Source organism: Lagopus leucura, unplaced genomic scaffold (genome assembly GCF_019238085.1).
Source record: "Lagopus leucura isolate 7727_CA_CO unplaced genomic scaffold, USGS_WTPT01 Super-Scaffold_100009, whole genome shotgun sequence".
NCBI lineage: Eukaryota > Metazoa > Chordata > Aves > Galliformes > Phasianidae > Lagopus > Lagopus leucura.
This window is the reverse complement of record NW_024962266.1, coordinates 17,012,411-17,030,305: the sequence shown is the minus strand read 5'-3', so window position 1 is coordinate 17,030,305 and position 17,895 is coordinate 17,012,411. Positions and strand designations below refer to the sequence as shown.

Below are 17,895 nucleotides of genomic sequence, written 5' to 3'. Positions count from 1 at the left end.
CATGGGCCTTTGTAGGGTACTCACAGAAATGTCAACAATAATGCACAAAATCAGTATCTTGTGACATAATTGATTAGCTGATCAGAGTTTCCTATTCTATTTCTTTAATACATTTTTTCTAAGAATAATGGTTATATTTATGGAAATATAATAATTTTCCATGCTAAAGTAAAATGATATTTGACATTAACAAAAGGTCAGGTGTCATACTGTAAACCACAATGAGTATTGCTTGTAAAGATTATTGAATTAAATGGTACATATATTTGACAAAGTATAGAATTCAAATAACTGCCGAAGTAGCAGTGCCCTTTTATGTGCCATGGATTTATTGACATTTGCTAACTGTAAAAATGTAAAACAGTTTGCACATAATAGGCATTATCTCTTTTTTTTTTTTTTTACGTCTAACTGAGGAACACATCTTTTTTCATTCCTTCTCCTTTTGCACACACATTTAGACAGATATCTGTTTGTACACCCAACTATCTTGGTGGCTCTTGCAGGCAAATATGTTCACTTTTTGAAGAGATTTTCATACTATGCATAGTTTAAACTGCAGTTTTTCTTAAAAAAAAAAAAAAGTGCAGACTTGATCCAAGGCCTCTCAGAGCAACAAGGTAACATGAATGTGAGGATAGCATCATAGCTTCTCTATGGTATTTGCTTACACCACAGATCTATCAAAGTTCAGTTTGACTGACTGTTCTTAACTGAAGTGCCAGACATTTTAAGGGTCAGAAGCATTGTCAGAATTATGCCAGAGCTTGTCTGGATGAAACACCAGCTCTTCAAGAATTGCCAGTGTGTCATTTCAGTTCTCAGGGCAGATTAGCTAAAAAGGAATTTTAGCACTGATACGATTGTAAACTATTATTATTCAAACATAGCACCTTTTGTCTGTGCTTAGTTAATAAAAATAGAAAAGCTATAGAGAAGAAGGCTAGTTCTGTTGAACAAACATGTCCCGCACTACTATAAAACCCACACAGAGATGAACTATTTATTAACCAAATGAGTTGTTTCACTTTAAAGGGACATTACCACATTCACTTTAATCTGTATTTTCAAACAACTTTCTCCACTAACATCAGATTAGTTTATTATAAAGGAAATGTTTTGTTTCATTTTGTTTCTTTTCTTTTTTTTAATTTGCAGCATATATTGCATTATATGACCCAGCCTTGCCAAAATCTCAGACTGGTTAGTTCCATGTTCAATGTTGAAGAGATATTTTGATCTAATAATCTATCTTTTTAATAGTTTTGTATATTAAAATGTGAATTCAACAGAAGAAAGCAGCTGACATATTTTCATTGCTCATCATCCATTTGTCATCAGTAAGGGTGCTATTCAAGGTACATTTAAATCCTCCTTTGTTTATCCTTTCTGGACCTTTCAAGTTTCCAACTGGTGAGACCAGCTCACTAGTTCTGCTAACTCAGGGCTGTTTCTTTGCATTTCTTTCTTCAAACTCACGTCAGCTATTACACTCAAGAACTGAAGTCTTAATTATAAAGCAGCAGTTAAAATTGAAACAATATGTGTTGCTTTTCTACAGAATGAGTTTTAAAAAAACTCATAACCTGCATGCAGTGTAGTATCTAATAGGTTTATTGTGCAGAGTACTTCAGGTTTTGATGTGGGAATTGCCATGATGGATAGATAGAAACCTCGTTTTCAATGAACAGAGGCAAAAAAAAATAGTCACATATAATTCAACGTCAGCACTCAATTTTCAAACATGGGTGCTTTAACAGTACTGCCAAATCTTGCATTCGGTCTATTAAATCAGTACTTAGGCAAATAAAACAGCCATTTGAGTGACAATTTCAACATACTAATGAGGTATTTAGATGTCAGCAATTGAAAAATACACGTTGGCTTTTTGAATTTAAGCCAAGGTTGGTTCCGGGCTATATTAAGAAGGCTTAAGACTTTATAGAAGGATCAAAACCACTTTTGAAGTTATCTCAATTTTTCTGGGACAGAGGCATATTGGATCAGATTTCTTTGTGAAGTTTTCTCTGTTTACCTATATTCCATTGGTTTTTGATGTAAAACGTTCTTTTGTCACTTTATTTGGAGATGAAAGGTCAGCCTTATGCTTTACTTTTTTAGAAAAGAAATAATTGGAAATTTTATCTTTAATTATGACTGTAACTTATGAGAATAAACCAAAGTATGGTGCCATTCTTGTTATAAAACAGTACTAGCGTGTTGTCTACAAACCTTCATTCTTACTAGAAGCTCACAATCCTAAACTCTTTCTAAACAGATTGGAAAAATTCCTGCACTAGATCTAAGTGCAAGATAATACAAATAGTGCAAAACAGAAGACATGACAAAAAATTCACCAATATAATAAGCAGTATTCTTTGTGAAGCATAAGCCTTATCATTCACAGGTTCATCAGAGCAAAGAGGTTTTAAGGAGGAATTTGAAGTGGTACAATGATGTGATATTTAACACACAAATTAGCTCTGATATTAATGGGCATGATCTCTGCCTATTCTGATAATGTAATCTATTTTAGCTTATTTGCTAGCTCCTTGAAATTGCTAGGTACCCATTTACTGGATTAATTAATTAAACATATTTAAATTATGCATTAGTCATGGCTTTAGAAAGTTAGAGTAAATAACATAGGCTTTATTAATTTTCCCTCTCTTGTAATTCTCCTATTCCCAGTCTCTAATTTTCATTAATTTTACTTTCTTTTTTTTTCTTCCTTCTAATTTTTTGTTAATTGTTAAAAAATACTATGGTTGTGTCACCACTGGCTGAGAAAGGAGCAAGTGTCCTGTCTCTGGAGCGACACCAGAACTGATCCATGGAACAACTGAGCACAGGGTTGCCCTTAGGGATGGAGTACACCCAGTTTTCCCTATGGCAAGTTGTCAAAGTTGGAGGCTTAATTAAAGCAAATTTTTCTAATGCAAAATATTTTCCACCACTTTTATATCTTCTGAATTGTTCTGCGTTCATACAGGAGACAGAGAAATGTAAATGTCAAACATTCACTTCTGTTTAAATGGGCTCATTATACCACAACATGTTGAGATTTTTTTCCCTACCGGCCGGTTCTTTTCACTGTCGTATCCTGTAAGCACTTTCCTTGCACCTGCCTGAGGAAACTAATCCTCTATTAAAACATGTTCAAACTGAGTGAAGGCAGAAATAGCAGTCATTTCACTCAAAGAAAATGAATCAAAACCTTGTAAAAATAAATAAATCAGAGCAGCTTTGGTGAAGACATTTGGCTGTTTGGTCTGTACTTGGAGCTTTGTTACCTCACTATTTTCCATCTGGAGAGCAGGCTTTGCCCTTAGGGCATGGGCCTATTTTGAACACAGTGTGAAGAAAACTCCCCAGATGTAGGTTCTCAGCAGTGTCATGGGCATGCATGCCATACAGATATCACCAGTCTGGGGCACAATCTTTCTTCACAAGTGATCACCCCAGAGACTCACCATAGTCTCATTTTCTTCTCCAGGAACATGGTTATTGACTTAGATGGGACCATAATTATGAATACTAATATGAATCATGTCTGCTAACTCTTCCCACGTTGGTTCACTGTTAGTCTCCACAGGGAGCTGTGGGAACATTGCAGAGGAAAGCGATGTCACTGACCAGTCTGTTGAGGAAAGAATCTGCCTTTAACAGATAACAAAGAACTACAGTCTGACAGGGTAAAGGAAGAGGGAAAATCTGTTCTGACATGGTAGATCAGCAGGCTAAATTCTGTGTGCCTGAACTGCACAATCTAAGAGCACAGATCCCATGGAGCAGCCTTCATCAGTATAAAGTATTGGACTAAGAGCAGTGTACAATGGCCATATTAAACTAGAAAAGTACTCATTGCAACCGCTGCATATGAAGCCATGTAGGTAAATTTATGATACAAGATCAAACTTCTCTTGAACCAAACCCACATATGCTAATGACACTGGTATAAAATCATGGATAAACACTGAAATGTTTAATCTGAAGGCAGTAAAATTATATGACTAAATCTGTCTGTTCATTCTAGTTGCAATGAATTTTCAACTTTTTTTTTTTAATATCTTTCTAAGGTGGAGCTATGGATGGATTCTGTTGACATCTGATATCAGTATATGTTTTATAAACAAAAAAGTCACTGGAAAATTCAATGCTGACAATGTTCTCTCCTATTTGTATAGCTTTTGTTCTTATTCAGTTGGCAACATCATCTCAAGAGATGTTTCATATTTCATGTTTGACTAAGAAATTTGAAATCCCTCTATCACAGAACTGATTGAAGAATTGTAGGGATTGGAAGGGATCTCTAGAGATCATCAAGTCCAGCTTCCAACATATACATCACATTACAAGCATATCCACCACAAAACTGCACACTGAAGTGAATATGTGATATGTTATTTTATATTGGTCTTAACTACCTCGATATACACAACCTGATATATGCTGAAAAGATTCCTTTCATAATGCTTCCAAAATACAATTAGTGCTAGCACATTTCTGAAGTAGTGATTGTATGGAGCAGTTGGGAACTGATTGTGATTTTGATTATAGATTCCCACAAATGAGTAAAAATGATAAGAACCCGTTTACACTGCTTCACAAGTTTAAGTAGACAAAGAAATTGTACCATACCAGTCATTTCACATTTTGAGCAGATGAGTATTGGTATGGCAGACTTTTCCTCTTTTCCTATTAGCATGTGTTTGGGCATCTGAACTTTGTTCTGATACAGAACAGCATAAAAAATGATACTCCAGCAGTGAGAAGAAAATGGCAAGTTCAACAGACTGCTAAATCATAAGGCCTGCAGAGGTTCAAGAGGGATAGCTTATATACCAACTTGTGCTAATGGCTGTACTTTAAGACAAACAGTCTCTAGCATTTAGAGACTATTTTGAGATCTCATGCCTACACAGTAGTATAATTCAAACTATGAAGCACTATTGTACTAGTAGAGGAAAACATTACATATCTGTAACAGAAGACGTTTTTAAGATCTTGGAAAAAATGCATTACTAACTGTATGGGAACTATTAGGCCACAGCTTGACTCAGTAATTAAGCACCTGGTGATAGTCAGCCCTGGGAGCACAGGTGGAAGTACCAGAAGGGGTATGTCCTGGCTCCACCTCTCCCTAAGCTTGTTTAAGGGCTGGGAGCTGTAAGGGAAGTATCTCTACTTGGTGGTTGCCTGCTTTGGAGTGGTTGGTAAACCCTAATTCTTGGAAAGGGGTAAGTGATTCTTTATTACTGGATTGTAACTGCTACCTTTCTGCTTATCCTTACATTAACACTGATGAGTTGTTATTGTTTTATGGTGTTTTTTCACAAAATTAAATATTTATTTCAAATGCCACATTTATACAAAGAACATACACCCATAAGTAATTTAACTTGAAGGTTTCGGAAAGTATATCTGGGTACAGTATTTGTGGCAACTTAGCAAATTACTTTAACTAAAAATATTCTAGTTGTTTTCTATGGCTCTTACTTAAAACATTCTCTGTTATGTTGTTGTTGTTGTTTTTAATCTATTTAAATGCTATGCTATTCATTCTTGAATCCCTATGCTCCATGAAATCTCAACACAATAATCTAGTTTGTGATGAAATTCCACTGACTTCAGTAGAGCTAACCCTGAGGTGAATAAAACATGATATCTTATTGTTCTGGTCACCTTGTATGAAAGCCTTTTTCATTTATAAAATAATATGGTATAATATACTCTTGTTATCAGTCTTGCCTTTAATAACAGTTGTAAATAAGTGAAGCTCATATGATGGTCCTATTACCTACTTATTAGCTTCAGATACCATAATGAATTGTACAGCATACTGAGAGATATGCGCTTCAGGGGACCAGCATCTGATATATATATAGATAGATAGGTAGATAGATAGATATACATATATACATACACATGTAGCTCATCTTAACAGTAATGAAAAACTTAGATAGCATATCTTGTTTAAACATCTTGCATGCAACATGGATAAATGAAAGACCTTTTACTATTTATTCAAAAGTGCACAGGATAGAAATATGCACTCTCATGTCCAGGCATGAGAGGAATATATAGGTTATAAGCTATGTGGCGAGAGAAGTCACAGATTCTTTCCAATTCATTCCATTTTGAAGGCCTGTAAATCACAGATGTCCTACTGTAGCCAATTTGAGAGACTACAGGGATACAAAAGACTTCTGCTGATACTGTCTTCAGGGATAAACGTAAAGCTTGTTCTCAGCCAGGTGATCTGTTACTGTAATGCAGTTCTTTTTCTGTACTCTATGTGTACAGCCTTTCTCAGTCTCTCTGTTCCAGCCCAGAATTCTCCTTTATGCTCCCTTGAAATCCTGGTCTTTGACTCAGATCTCTCAAAGTCTATTTGGCTGAGGAATATCCTTGCTTCCTGCTGCTCAATACCCTGAGCAGGGCCCTAATTTGCTGCTTGAGTTAACTTCATCCAGGCCATTGGGCTCTTCTAAATCCCATCACAGGGACTTTATGATATTCTTAGTTTTATTTTATTCTGAAAACCTCAGTGCCTGAGGTTATCAGATTATGGGAGTTTCATTTCTCAGTGAAAACACAAACCTCAGAAGCTACAAACACAAGAAATAAATAAGAATCTAAATTTTAGTTCTTGAAGGGGTTTTAATCTCATTATTTCTGGGACAAGCCCTTGATTCTTCCAGAAGCACAAATCAGGATTGTTAAATGCTTAGCTATTCTGTGCGACTCTGCTATGAAAAATATTTTATCAAGAAAATTAATTATAATATTTCATTTCAAACTCATTATTCCATGTATTTCAAGGAAAAATATTAGTGCTTTTCATGATACCATATCTGCCATTTTTTGTTTTGTCATGTCTAGTATCTTAAGCACAGTACTGTTGAAGTCAACTGCACAACTCATAAATTCTGTCTACCTAATGATATCTAGTAGTCTGTGATCTCTAAAAACTGTAGGTTTAACTGACAAATCTAAGGATAGCATTCCTCTCCAAGAGAACACCCAGAGTGACAAAAATATTTGAAATTATCTCAGAGCAAATGCCAAAAGGAGGAGAGGTACTACAATGGAATTTCTTCAGAATTGTTAATTTCATAAAAATGCTGAAGAAATTAGAATAGAGTTTGAACTGAGGATCCAGCCAATCTTCTCTAGTGTAATACTCAGACATAGTAAACAATTGCATTACATAATCTCCCCATCTGAACAGAAATGATAATTAAAGTAATGCGTTGGTGTGCGTCATTGATTTATGAATTTGTTTAATGATTCCTGTTAGAACACCAGAAGCTGTTTTGCATTCACTGAATTTAAGAGACAGCATATAGTTACATGACCTTCTTCTAAAGAGGAGAATAATATTGGGCTATTTAAAGAAATCATAAAAGAAGTGTTGTTTTAATATATTTTACAGCAATTTAAAAATAACATTCCAAAACCATTAATTGTCTTTGTACACAAAGTTGTTCTTCTCTTTCACTCTACCATTACAAAAATAGATGAATCTGCATAGTCAGTGCCTGCATTTTGCACTAGAAATATATTGGTTCCTGTTCCAAAGTAGAAGAATCCAGTGCTGAATTTATCCAAATTTGGTCCAGATTCATCCCATAAAAGCAACCCATATTCTTGCCTGGAAGGTGGTAGCTCACACTCCACACTCAATTACAGTTTTCCATTGGCATTTGGAGTGCCCACCCCAAATCAGAGTTCTGCTGTGTGAATTGTGGTTAACATTGAAATACAGCCTCTGACCCAAAGCGCTTATGATCTAAGAATGCAGTTGGGGAAAACCGTACAAACGAAAGCATACAATTAACAACCTCCTGCTGAAATCCAAGGAGATTTTACCCTCTGTTTCATGCTAATTCTCAGTGATACTGAAAAATGTTGCTCACAAAGAACTAGCAAATATATTATCTTGCTGTTTTGGAGATTGGGAGCTGAAGCAGAAAAGGATGAAGTATATTATCCTGCTCTGTGCAGGAAGTCTGTGGTAAAATTAAGTCTTAAAAACATGAGAATAGATTTTTGCAGCAGGACAACATACCTGATTCCCTGCCATGGATGTATTCCGTTCTGTCTTTAACAGTTCTGTGATGGGAGAACTGTTATAAGAGAACCCACTCCTAAATATGAATCCATTAGTGGTGGTGAAATCCACACTAGATACTAAGAGTAAATAGTATCAAATGACTTCAAACCTTGACACAGCAGGAAGCATCCTGAAAGTGGGGAAGGAGGAGTCTTTAAAATTAGCTGCTGTAAAACAAATGGAAAGGTCCAGAGGGTACATTTGACATTTATCTGTGTATTTCCTTGCTTTTGTTGTTTTCTGTCATTGTCCTATCATTCCATTCCCTTGATTTTGTGTAAACTTCCTTGTTTGTTTGCTTTTCTGATAACTTGTAGAGTAAATGACTCATTTGGAAGAGAAAATGCAGCTGGGAGAATAAGGTGGGGGAAGGGCTTCTAGCTGGAATACTTTCAACATGCCATCATAGTTGCTTGTGACTTTGAGCACTGTGAAACATTTGTTTGTCTTGCTTTCTTTCCTTGCTTTTCACAGTCCTTCAATTTCCCAAGCAGCTGAGAGAGAATCTCCTGCAATACTAAACACATTTTCTTATTTACTGTTAAATCAACGCTTTCACACGTAACAGAGATTGCAAATGTCAATATATCTTTTTAATTGAATGTGGAACTTGCCACATCGGGTTGTAAGTCCCTTGAAGTCCCAGAGCCCATTTTGGATAGGGCTGACAGTCCAGAGAATAAAGGGAACAAGAATAGAAAGCTCTTTCAATCAGAGAACCAAATGAAACACTCCTTCAGTTTGCCAATAGACTTCAGTTCTCAATTACACTCTTTCCTGTGTATTTTGCCTGACAAAATCCATAACTGACTTAAGGAATAACAACATGATGATCTAGAGACCAACTTTTTATCTCTTCTTATTTTAGCAGCACAGTTGTCTTAGACAACTTCAATTTTTGTATAACTACAGAGGTGAAAAAGATACTGGGAATTTAGGAGAGGGATGGACCTTCAGTTTTAAGATGGACTTTGTCATATCAACATTTTGTTCCCATTACCTGAAGACACTGACATTCATGTTTAGAAGGTGAGGACGAATAATGTTTACAGGTGGAAGCATGCAATAGTCCTAAGGAAATTGTTGGGGATCTTTTTACTCTGAAACAAACAGTAGTGTCAATCTAATAGTGGCCTGTAGTTTCACAAGTATTAAAAGAGAGCAAGAAAGTACAGACAATGGATGTTCTGATGGATGTTCTCTTCCAGGTCTGGATACATGATGACTACCATCATTTGATTCCTTCGCAACACTGATTAGTAATAAAATACTGTGATAGCATAAACTGCTAAAGTATTTGAAAGACATGCAGTGGAGACTGGCAAAATGTACAGAAATGAGAAAAGGAAATGGGAGAACAACACAGAACTCCTTTGCCACGTGAAAGTTCAGGCTGCCCTATAGAACAGCAGTGGCTAGGGAAAGTCAGCACCTCTGTGCTCTGTGAAATTACCAATAGATAGAGAAGTCCCATTGGCCTCTTCAGCTTTTTATTCACTGACTTGGTGTCAAAGTCAAGAGGTAAAGAAACAGAAGAGTCTCTTTTGCTCTCACTTCAGAAATACTGCAGGAGCTGACACCCATTGCACTCTTTAAAGACTAAATTAAGTCCTCAAGCATGTTAAATTTGAGGACCTTCCTTCTTGTGCAGGCATTTAGAGCCAGGATCAGTAGATATTGTTCAAAAGACTGTCCAGAAATTTTGGATGTTTTTCTCTTGCTGTAGTGATTTTGAGTTTTCATGGAGCTTATTTCCTGTCTGTACCATTCTCATGTAATATCTGGATTTTATGCAACTCTGACATTTGCTTATCTTTATATATTGTGGGGGTCCACTGAAGTTAGGAGGGCTCTTTAATATACTATGTATTGGATTAGGCACTTTTGTAATTCTTTGCAGGATCACTGCACAACCAGGACCAACGTAAAAGTTTATCACCATTACCAGCAGAAATTGTCAAATTCTTAGTACTGTCAGTAGAGACTGCCTTAAATCTAGCAATAAAAAAAATAAGAATTTGCTTTAAAGAGCAGTTTGAAAGCACAGCTTTGAGTGAAAGCAGGGTATCAGTGTGAATATGAAACTTATTCAAGCTGTCAATCTAGATGCCTTGTGTCAGTTAACATGCCTAGCTTTGGTGTTATTACTTATTTGCATGTGTACTTATTTGCATGGCCGGCACTTTCTAGCACATGCTTTCTTCTATTGAACAGCTTCTCTGAATCATATGTAATTGAGTGGTATGTACCTGTGAGCTTGTACCAAGCAAACCTTTATATGTAGGCAAGACAAATTGGCTTTGCTCTGTATATCTCCCATCTCCCCTCGCTATTTCAGGTAGTGGATACTCCTGTGCAACTCACTAAAATGCACACTGTACTTAAATACAGAAAATTCCACCTAGGTAGTTTTGCTAAAGCAGTAAAATCAATTTGACATTTTAGTAGCCATCAGTCTTAAGTAATGAGGAACTGTGCAATAGCAGTATCTCTTAGCCATCTGGGCTAGTAAATGAAAATGAAGCTTAATACACATCTTGTAAAATATGGAGTCTAGGAGCAGTAAACCAGAACAAGCAAAAATAACAAAGTCTATTAAACAGCAAAAATGTACAGAATGCTGATAGTGTGGTTTGGGTGATTACTGTAGAAGTGTTGATGTCTTCCACTATGTGGCTGCATGACAAAAGGCAAATATGAGGGATAAACCAACCCTTGAGACAAGAAAGCAAAGCAATACAGAGAACCTGAGCTGTATTAACCACAATGCAGTTTAGTATAAATTTGTCAGGGAGAGCAAAGTGCTTTAAGGTAGGATTATGACTTTAGGCAAGTCATATTTTATAAACAGCACCTGCCAACAACAGCCACAGAAAGCATTTTTTAGTATTGAACCCACTGAAAAATCATCTTTCTCTCCTCAGTTTTACCCTCAGCAGGAGTGTTTGAGAGAGGCAGTAATTAAGAGTAATTAGGAGTAAAAGGAACAGCTGTGGCCTAGCTTCTGGGGCTTGCACAGAGTCTGTTTCTGGCCCTGCTGACACAGTTGCCAGTATCCAGGTGGGGTTAGATGGTTATGGTCTTCCTGTGCTTGGATGTTTCCATAGAAATTGGTGAGTGTGTGGTTGTTTTGTTTTGTTTCTTTTTACTCCAGTCTAGGTGGAAAGTATTAGCCTAGGGGGAGTACTTGTAGGAGTGAATCACAGAATGGCTTGGTGGGTTGGAAGGGCCCTTAAAAATTATCTAGTTCCAAGGTTGCTACCCACCAGATTGGGCTCTGCTCAATCTTATCCAAACAGCCTTGAATGTCTCCAGTTTCCACAACTCCTCTGGGCAGCCTGTTTCAGTGCCTCATCACCTTCTTAGTAAAAAGTTTTCACCTAAAATCTAACTTAAATCATCTCTCTTTTAGTTTAAAACCATTCCCCCTTGTCCTGTCTGTATCTGTCCATGCAAAGAAGTTGGTCACCTTCCTGTTTGTAGGTGCCCCTTAAGAACTTGAAGGCCACAGTGAGGTCTCTTCAGAGCCTTCTCTTACCCCAGCTGAACAAGCCTAGTTCCCTCAGCCTAACTCTGTAGGAGAGATGCTCCAGCCCCTTCTACATCTCTGTGGACTCCTTTGGACCTGCATCAATAGCTCCCCATCTCTTCTGTGCTGGGTGCCTCAGCCAGTGTGCAGTCCTCCAGGTGGGCCCTCATGGGGTGGTGGGAGGTAGAGTTACTCCTAAGGCCACAAAATGGCTGCTGTCCTCACATGGGACAGCAGCCTGTCTGGAGAGCAGAGGGAGGTGGTTTGCTTGCAGGAAGACCAAATCAATTGAACTAGAAACTTTGGTATTTTCTCTGTGTAGGACGCTTTCCTGGAAGGTATTGGAGGAAGTTGAAGAGCAGAAGGCAAGTTCACAGGAAGTTCTTCCTGGTGAACTACTGCTCTATGCCCGGCCATCTGTTACTGAGGTATTTAGCTGAGGATGTAAGGATTCACACAGCTCTTCTACCCTTCCCCAACACTCGCCCTTTCTGTCAGATAAACTTAGGGACCTGCTGTCATTAGTTTTAGGCTTCCTGTCACCATCATTCTTTTCCCTAATGCTGTTTGTGTTCCTTACGTTCTGCTATTCCTCAGTGTTCCCTTGAAGGTGAGAGTTGGATGCATTCCTTCCTGAAGGGCTATGCCAGTGGTGGTTTGGGCTCACTTTACTTTGCCAAGCCCTCAGTGAAGAAACAAGTCTGCTAAAAAAATACGTGAAATAAAAAAAATCCAACAAAGAGCAGGCAGGTAGGTCTTTGGCTCTGCCACTTACTTTAAGAATAAATATTCTTAAAGTGATATCCTGGGCTGAGGCCTTCAGTGATGAAGCTACAAAATGGTTAGCTGCTAGCTGCCCTGCATCTTTCTTCATGTGTGCAGTGAGGAGTACATCCCCTTCTAGCAGGTTGTGCTTTAGCAAAACACAAATTATAAGCTTGGTGCTGCGTAAAATACAATGATCTGTGGAATTCTCTGACTTTGTTCTTCTTGGATTTGTAAAGTTCATCTCTCTTCCATAAAATGTGTGCTGATAATTTACTTACAAAAAAAAAAGACTAATAAATATACCTCTAGATGGTTAAAAAAAAAAAAAAACTGTTGAACTTAACAAACCAATGATACTTTTGGATGTTTGTTTCCTTACAGTAGTACACTAGGCCATGTATTTTCTTATTAATAAACCCAATTTTGGTACATTGTAGCTCTCATATGTAGCAAATCACATAATCTGAAAACTAGTGTGGTTTTTGGCAGTGCAATTTAAAATGTTTGTTCCCCAAAAGATTGTTTTAATCCATTTGCCTTGTTTTGATTTCTAAAGTGGCAGAAAAAGTGAGTTACTGAGGATTTCAGATGTGTGTTTGCTCAAGATCAAAATGATGATGAGTTACAATTGCCCTTAAAAGCGCTCAAGTCTTTTGATACTTAAGAAAGGAGGAAAGTCCAACAGCATCATTAAATACACTGCTATTATGCAGTATCTTTTCATGTGGTACTTCAATATGTCATTTGATTATGCAAGCCTCTCTGAAATAAGAGGAATTCTTGCTTCACTAATTCCAACAAAATGTATTATTCTCTTTATGGCATGTACTGGCACTCTACAGAAATGGTAAGAATAAAATGTTTACCAGAGCATTTCTATGATTACACTTGCTTTGGAAACAATTAAACTTTTTTGTGGATTAACTTCACTCTTCAGAGACCTATTAAGGGGAAAAAGAAAGGCAGTGCATTACCACCTTCATGAAGGCTATATGGAAAAATTGCCTTTGAATGAAACCAGCATGGGGAAAAAAAGCTCTCATCTGCTGAAATAGGTTGCAATATGTAGTCTTGTAGTGGTAGAAAACAAAACCAAAAGCTGACTGGCTCCCCTGTGGTCCCAGATAATCTGAAGATGATTGAGTCCTGCTTCTGTTTCTTTAGAGAAACAGAAAAAGGTGAACAAAATAATCCACGATAACTGTTTAACTGCTTAAATCTGCATAAAGGGAGGATTTTACTCTGGATAAAGAAGAGAAGTTAAATTATGCATATACAATCCAAGTATTTGATGTGTGTTATGGCCCAGTAGATGACAGCTCTGTTCTGTGTGTGCTTAGTATTTCTGGCTAGTGGTCTGTAAGCTTTTCAGAGTGTCCAAACAATTTCAAACATCAGGCACATAGAGAATTCAGGCCAATGAAATCTGAATGATAACATTAAAATAAATAAAAGCAACAAGTGCTTTTCCCAGGGAAATAAGCCAAGATGAGTTGATAGTCTTGGATGAAATGATGGTGCCCTTGAAATCTGCTACAATCTTTTTTTTCTGATTTTGACCAAAAAAAAGGAAGTGGCACTGAGTTCTCATTCTGATTCTCCCTTAGCCATGATATGCGACTTTGGCAAGAGTATTTGGCCCGAAGTTGACAGTGCACCTGGATTCTTCCTGAGCACCTGTATTATGCTGATTTCTGTGAAGATAAAATTTTTTCTGAATATATTGGTGCTTATTAAACTTGTAGTGTAGTTCATATTCAAGACTTCTTGGGGCAGGCCTTTATTTTACAGTGCAGTATACAGGCACTTCAAGAGTGACTCAAGGACTGATATTCAAATTTGTGTTGCTTTGGGAGTGCTAGGAAAATCTGGCATTCTATTTTATAGAGTCTGGAAGCTGGAACACTATTAATTTCCTCTAATGGGAATGTGAATTTTGTGAGCTCTTGATTGCTAGATGTAAATAACATTTTACATATAGGGACCAGTGATAAAACTCTTCTAAGGACTTCTTGTTCTTCTTTGTCCATGTCAGAAACTCCTTGCTTATCCACAGGCATAACACTTGGCCAGCATGTGACAAGAATCTCCCTAAGAGGCGTCACAATTGTAAAGCCAATGGAATAGAAAGATGGACTACATTTTCTGATTTCCCATACTTTAACATTTGTTATGTTTAAATACGTTTAAAGGCCTAGAGAATCTCTGATTGGGTGCATTAAGAGGAAATAAGTTTGCTCTTTAATTGCATAATCTTACTGGGTACTAATATAATTCTCTCTTCAGTGCAATTGAGCTTAATGTTTTTGTTACTTTAATATATGTTTGGTGGGATAAAAGGTGTATGATGTTGGGTTTTTTTAAAACTCCTGGAAGCTTTGTGACTCTGTTACTAGCTTGCTAATAAAATGATTAGCTGCAGTCCTGAGCTGTAGTTAAAGGCATCCTAATACACCCTGTAGTTTTGTAGATGGGATTTTGCATTGAGAACATATAGAAATATGACTCTGGGAAAGGGGTAGAAAGTGAGAGGATGCAGTAGTTAAAATTGTATGCAGTACTTTCTTTAGTATCGGCAATTAATTGCAGGCAAAAACAGTCCTATGAGCTGTTTGCAGAACTCAGGTACTTCAAGATGCCTTGTAATATAGACTCCTAATTGATTTTATTATTCTTTCCCTCTGCACCAAAGGCAAATTCATCTCTGCTGTCTCTTAGTTTGTATATTGTTTTTTCTTTGCTGTGGTGAAGTTGTCTTTCTTCCCAAGTTTATTGCAATACATTTTGCTTTTTCAAATTCTATTTTTAAGCTTCTTGTAGAGTTTTTCTCCTCAAATATTATAATGTATTTTAAACGTGTAGTTGAATAATTCTGCATAACATTCAGTAGTGCTTGAGCTGATTTGATATCAGGGCATCATTGCAATAAACAGCCTTTGGTCTCAATTCTGTCCTTTTTTGGCATTTAAGTTCAAAACCCATATTTCTTTGGCAATGAATCAGACTTCAAGAATGCTACCTTCAGTCATGTTTAGCAGGCAGGTTTTTATGTTGCTAGTATTCCTGGGCAAATAGTTCTAAGTAGAGAAACTGCTCTGAATATACAATCCATAAAATACAGAATTGTAGAATTATGCTTTGCATCATCAAGGAAAAATGAATAAATAACAAATGTCAATAAAAAGCCACTCAGTCTGCAAGCCTAGTAATATATCTTGTAAAAATAAACAGTACATATTTATAAATGTGCTCAGAAATTCCCACTCTGTTGCAAGCATGATGATTACATCAAGAGGGGTAAGAATGATTGGAATTGGACCTAGGTTTGGCTGAGTCTACAGAAATAGAGCAGTTACTTTGGAGTCTGTTTGTATGTACAAAAGCAGATGTTTTTGTTCCACAACAAACACCCTTGTGTTTAAATGTAAACTCTGAAGCTCTGAAATTACATAGACATGAGCATGTTCAAAAGCCTTCCTGATCTCAATAGTTAAATCTTGGTAGAAATCATACACCTGGAGTCATGCAGATTTTGCAGCATCCTGCTGTATCCTTTTATGCTCTAGCTACATATATCCTTATTTACGATGCTCTGCTGAACTGTACTATCTCTTTAGGGTGTCTGTAAATGTGTATTGTGATTCCTCACCAAATTGAGGAGGAAGGAAGGTAAAGGAATTTTTTTACACTTGTGATACTTACATGAGAGTTGTATCATATCTACTATTCTTTTGAAAAGAAATGAGAACTTTAAAATGAAGAAACATATTTATAAATCTAAAAATGCACATTTTAAAATATATTTTGGTACTTCATGGCACAAGTAATGATTGCATGGACTTGGGCAGTGGGGCTGTCAACAGAGAGCGCTGAAGAAATCACTTCAACACTGAACAATTCCTTTGCTAGGTCAGATTTGTAGTTATTGTGGACGTTTCCTAGTGCTAGCATACAAAAGAAAAGAATCCGTTGTCAGTGAAAGCATCCTCTAATTTGAAGAAGCAGCAACTGTATTGCTATAGTCAATGGGATAACAGCTGGCCCTGTCAACACTGCCGTACAAGCAGAGCTGTAGTGTTAGAGGTTTGGTTCTCATTTACAGCAGTAACTAGCATCTGAGTCTCTCACTACTTTATTCAACAAAATTAACAGAGACACTTTAAAATACAAATGCTGTACATAAAAGAAGATCATAAGGAGGAAACCAGTGAATTTAATTTAGCATTTTACCATAACTGTGTATTTAGAGACCAAGAATAATTGTGCTACTCTTTTTTTTTTTTTAAACTGAAGTCACATTTTATAAACCTCTTAAAATTTGCAACTAGCATTGGCTCTTTGCAGAATGAGATGTTAAACTGAGGCTTTAAAAAGCAAGAGACATCTCAGTTAAGGTGACAGATGTTTCAAAGCTACAGTAGTGTTTATTACACTGTCTACTTCCAAATCATAATTTACTTACTGATAAGTTGATTGCCATTAGAGTTATTGTTCAAAAGTAATTTAAAAGTTATGGCAGACTTTATTAAAAGGCAGGATTTATGCATTCAACTAAACCTATTCTTTTGTAGCATTTGTCACACCTTTATAAAAGGGTTACAGATAAAGTAACGTTACATCCCATGTGAAGTGCAGCTGTTCTTGAGACTAGCAAATTGCTTTGTTACCTGAATCTTGTACCCATTTAGAATGAAACTATTATTGCTATTATTACTAGTAATAATGCAATATTTATTAATAAAATAGTAATAATTTTGCAAAGGATTCAAATGTTGGACATATTCTGCCAGAAGATACTACACTGGAAAACTGAAAGCAGTTTTCCCCCATGGATGAGCTTATTTTGAAGTCAGTTAATCTAAAAAGCCAGGTGCTGGGACACGAGGTTGTCGGGGAAGGTGGTCAGGGAAGAGAAGGTGTTCATGTGTGAATGTTAGCTTGCCTGTGCCCTTCTCTAGGAGGAAAACAATATTGTTTTTTTTTTTTTTTTTTTCAATAAAGGGTGGGGACTGGATGGAGGAGGAAAGTGTCTGAGTACATGGAAGAAAAATGCATTAAATAAGGCATCACTAAGATGTGTATAATTCATGTGCAGGGTATATGATAATACAAGAAGAACTGGACCAGAAATGGCATAGCATATTAAGTTTTCTCACTGCTATTATTACTGTACCTTTTGCTGTTACAATATTGGTGACTAAAAGCAGCTTGTTTCAACTTGCAGAGCTGATGGCATGCTGGATGGCTTCCCCAGAATATGGGTGTCATTGGTTAAAGTGCATCTGTTGCACTTCATCTGATACTAAAAATATATTCTCAGTATTAGCTCTACTTCTACCTGCCAAGAAAAGAAATGCCATAGCTTACTTTTCTGTGGTGAAACAAGGTGGTTTAGACACAGTTTGTACAATACATGCCAGAAACAACAGAGAAGCCTTTAACTGAATACTTCCATATATTTAGGTGATCTCCTGCAATA

General features: G+C 36.7%; 1 long non-coding RNA gene across 1 annotated transcript in view; it reads left to right on the top strand.

The window, feature by feature from the left end:
• Positions 1-5,192: 5,192 nt before the first annotated feature.
• The window catches only part of LOC122181438, a 51,724-nt gene continuing 39,021 nt past the window's right edge, over positions 5,193-17,895 (top strand). Inside the window, exons 1-3 of the long non-coding RNA XR_006179434.1 lie at positions 5,193-5,240; positions 11,971-12,076; positions 12,246-12,398. This is a non-coding gene — a long non-coding RNA (uncharacterized LOC122181438). The remainder of the gene's footprint in view (positions 5,241-11,970; positions 12,077-12,245; positions 12,399-17,895) is intronic.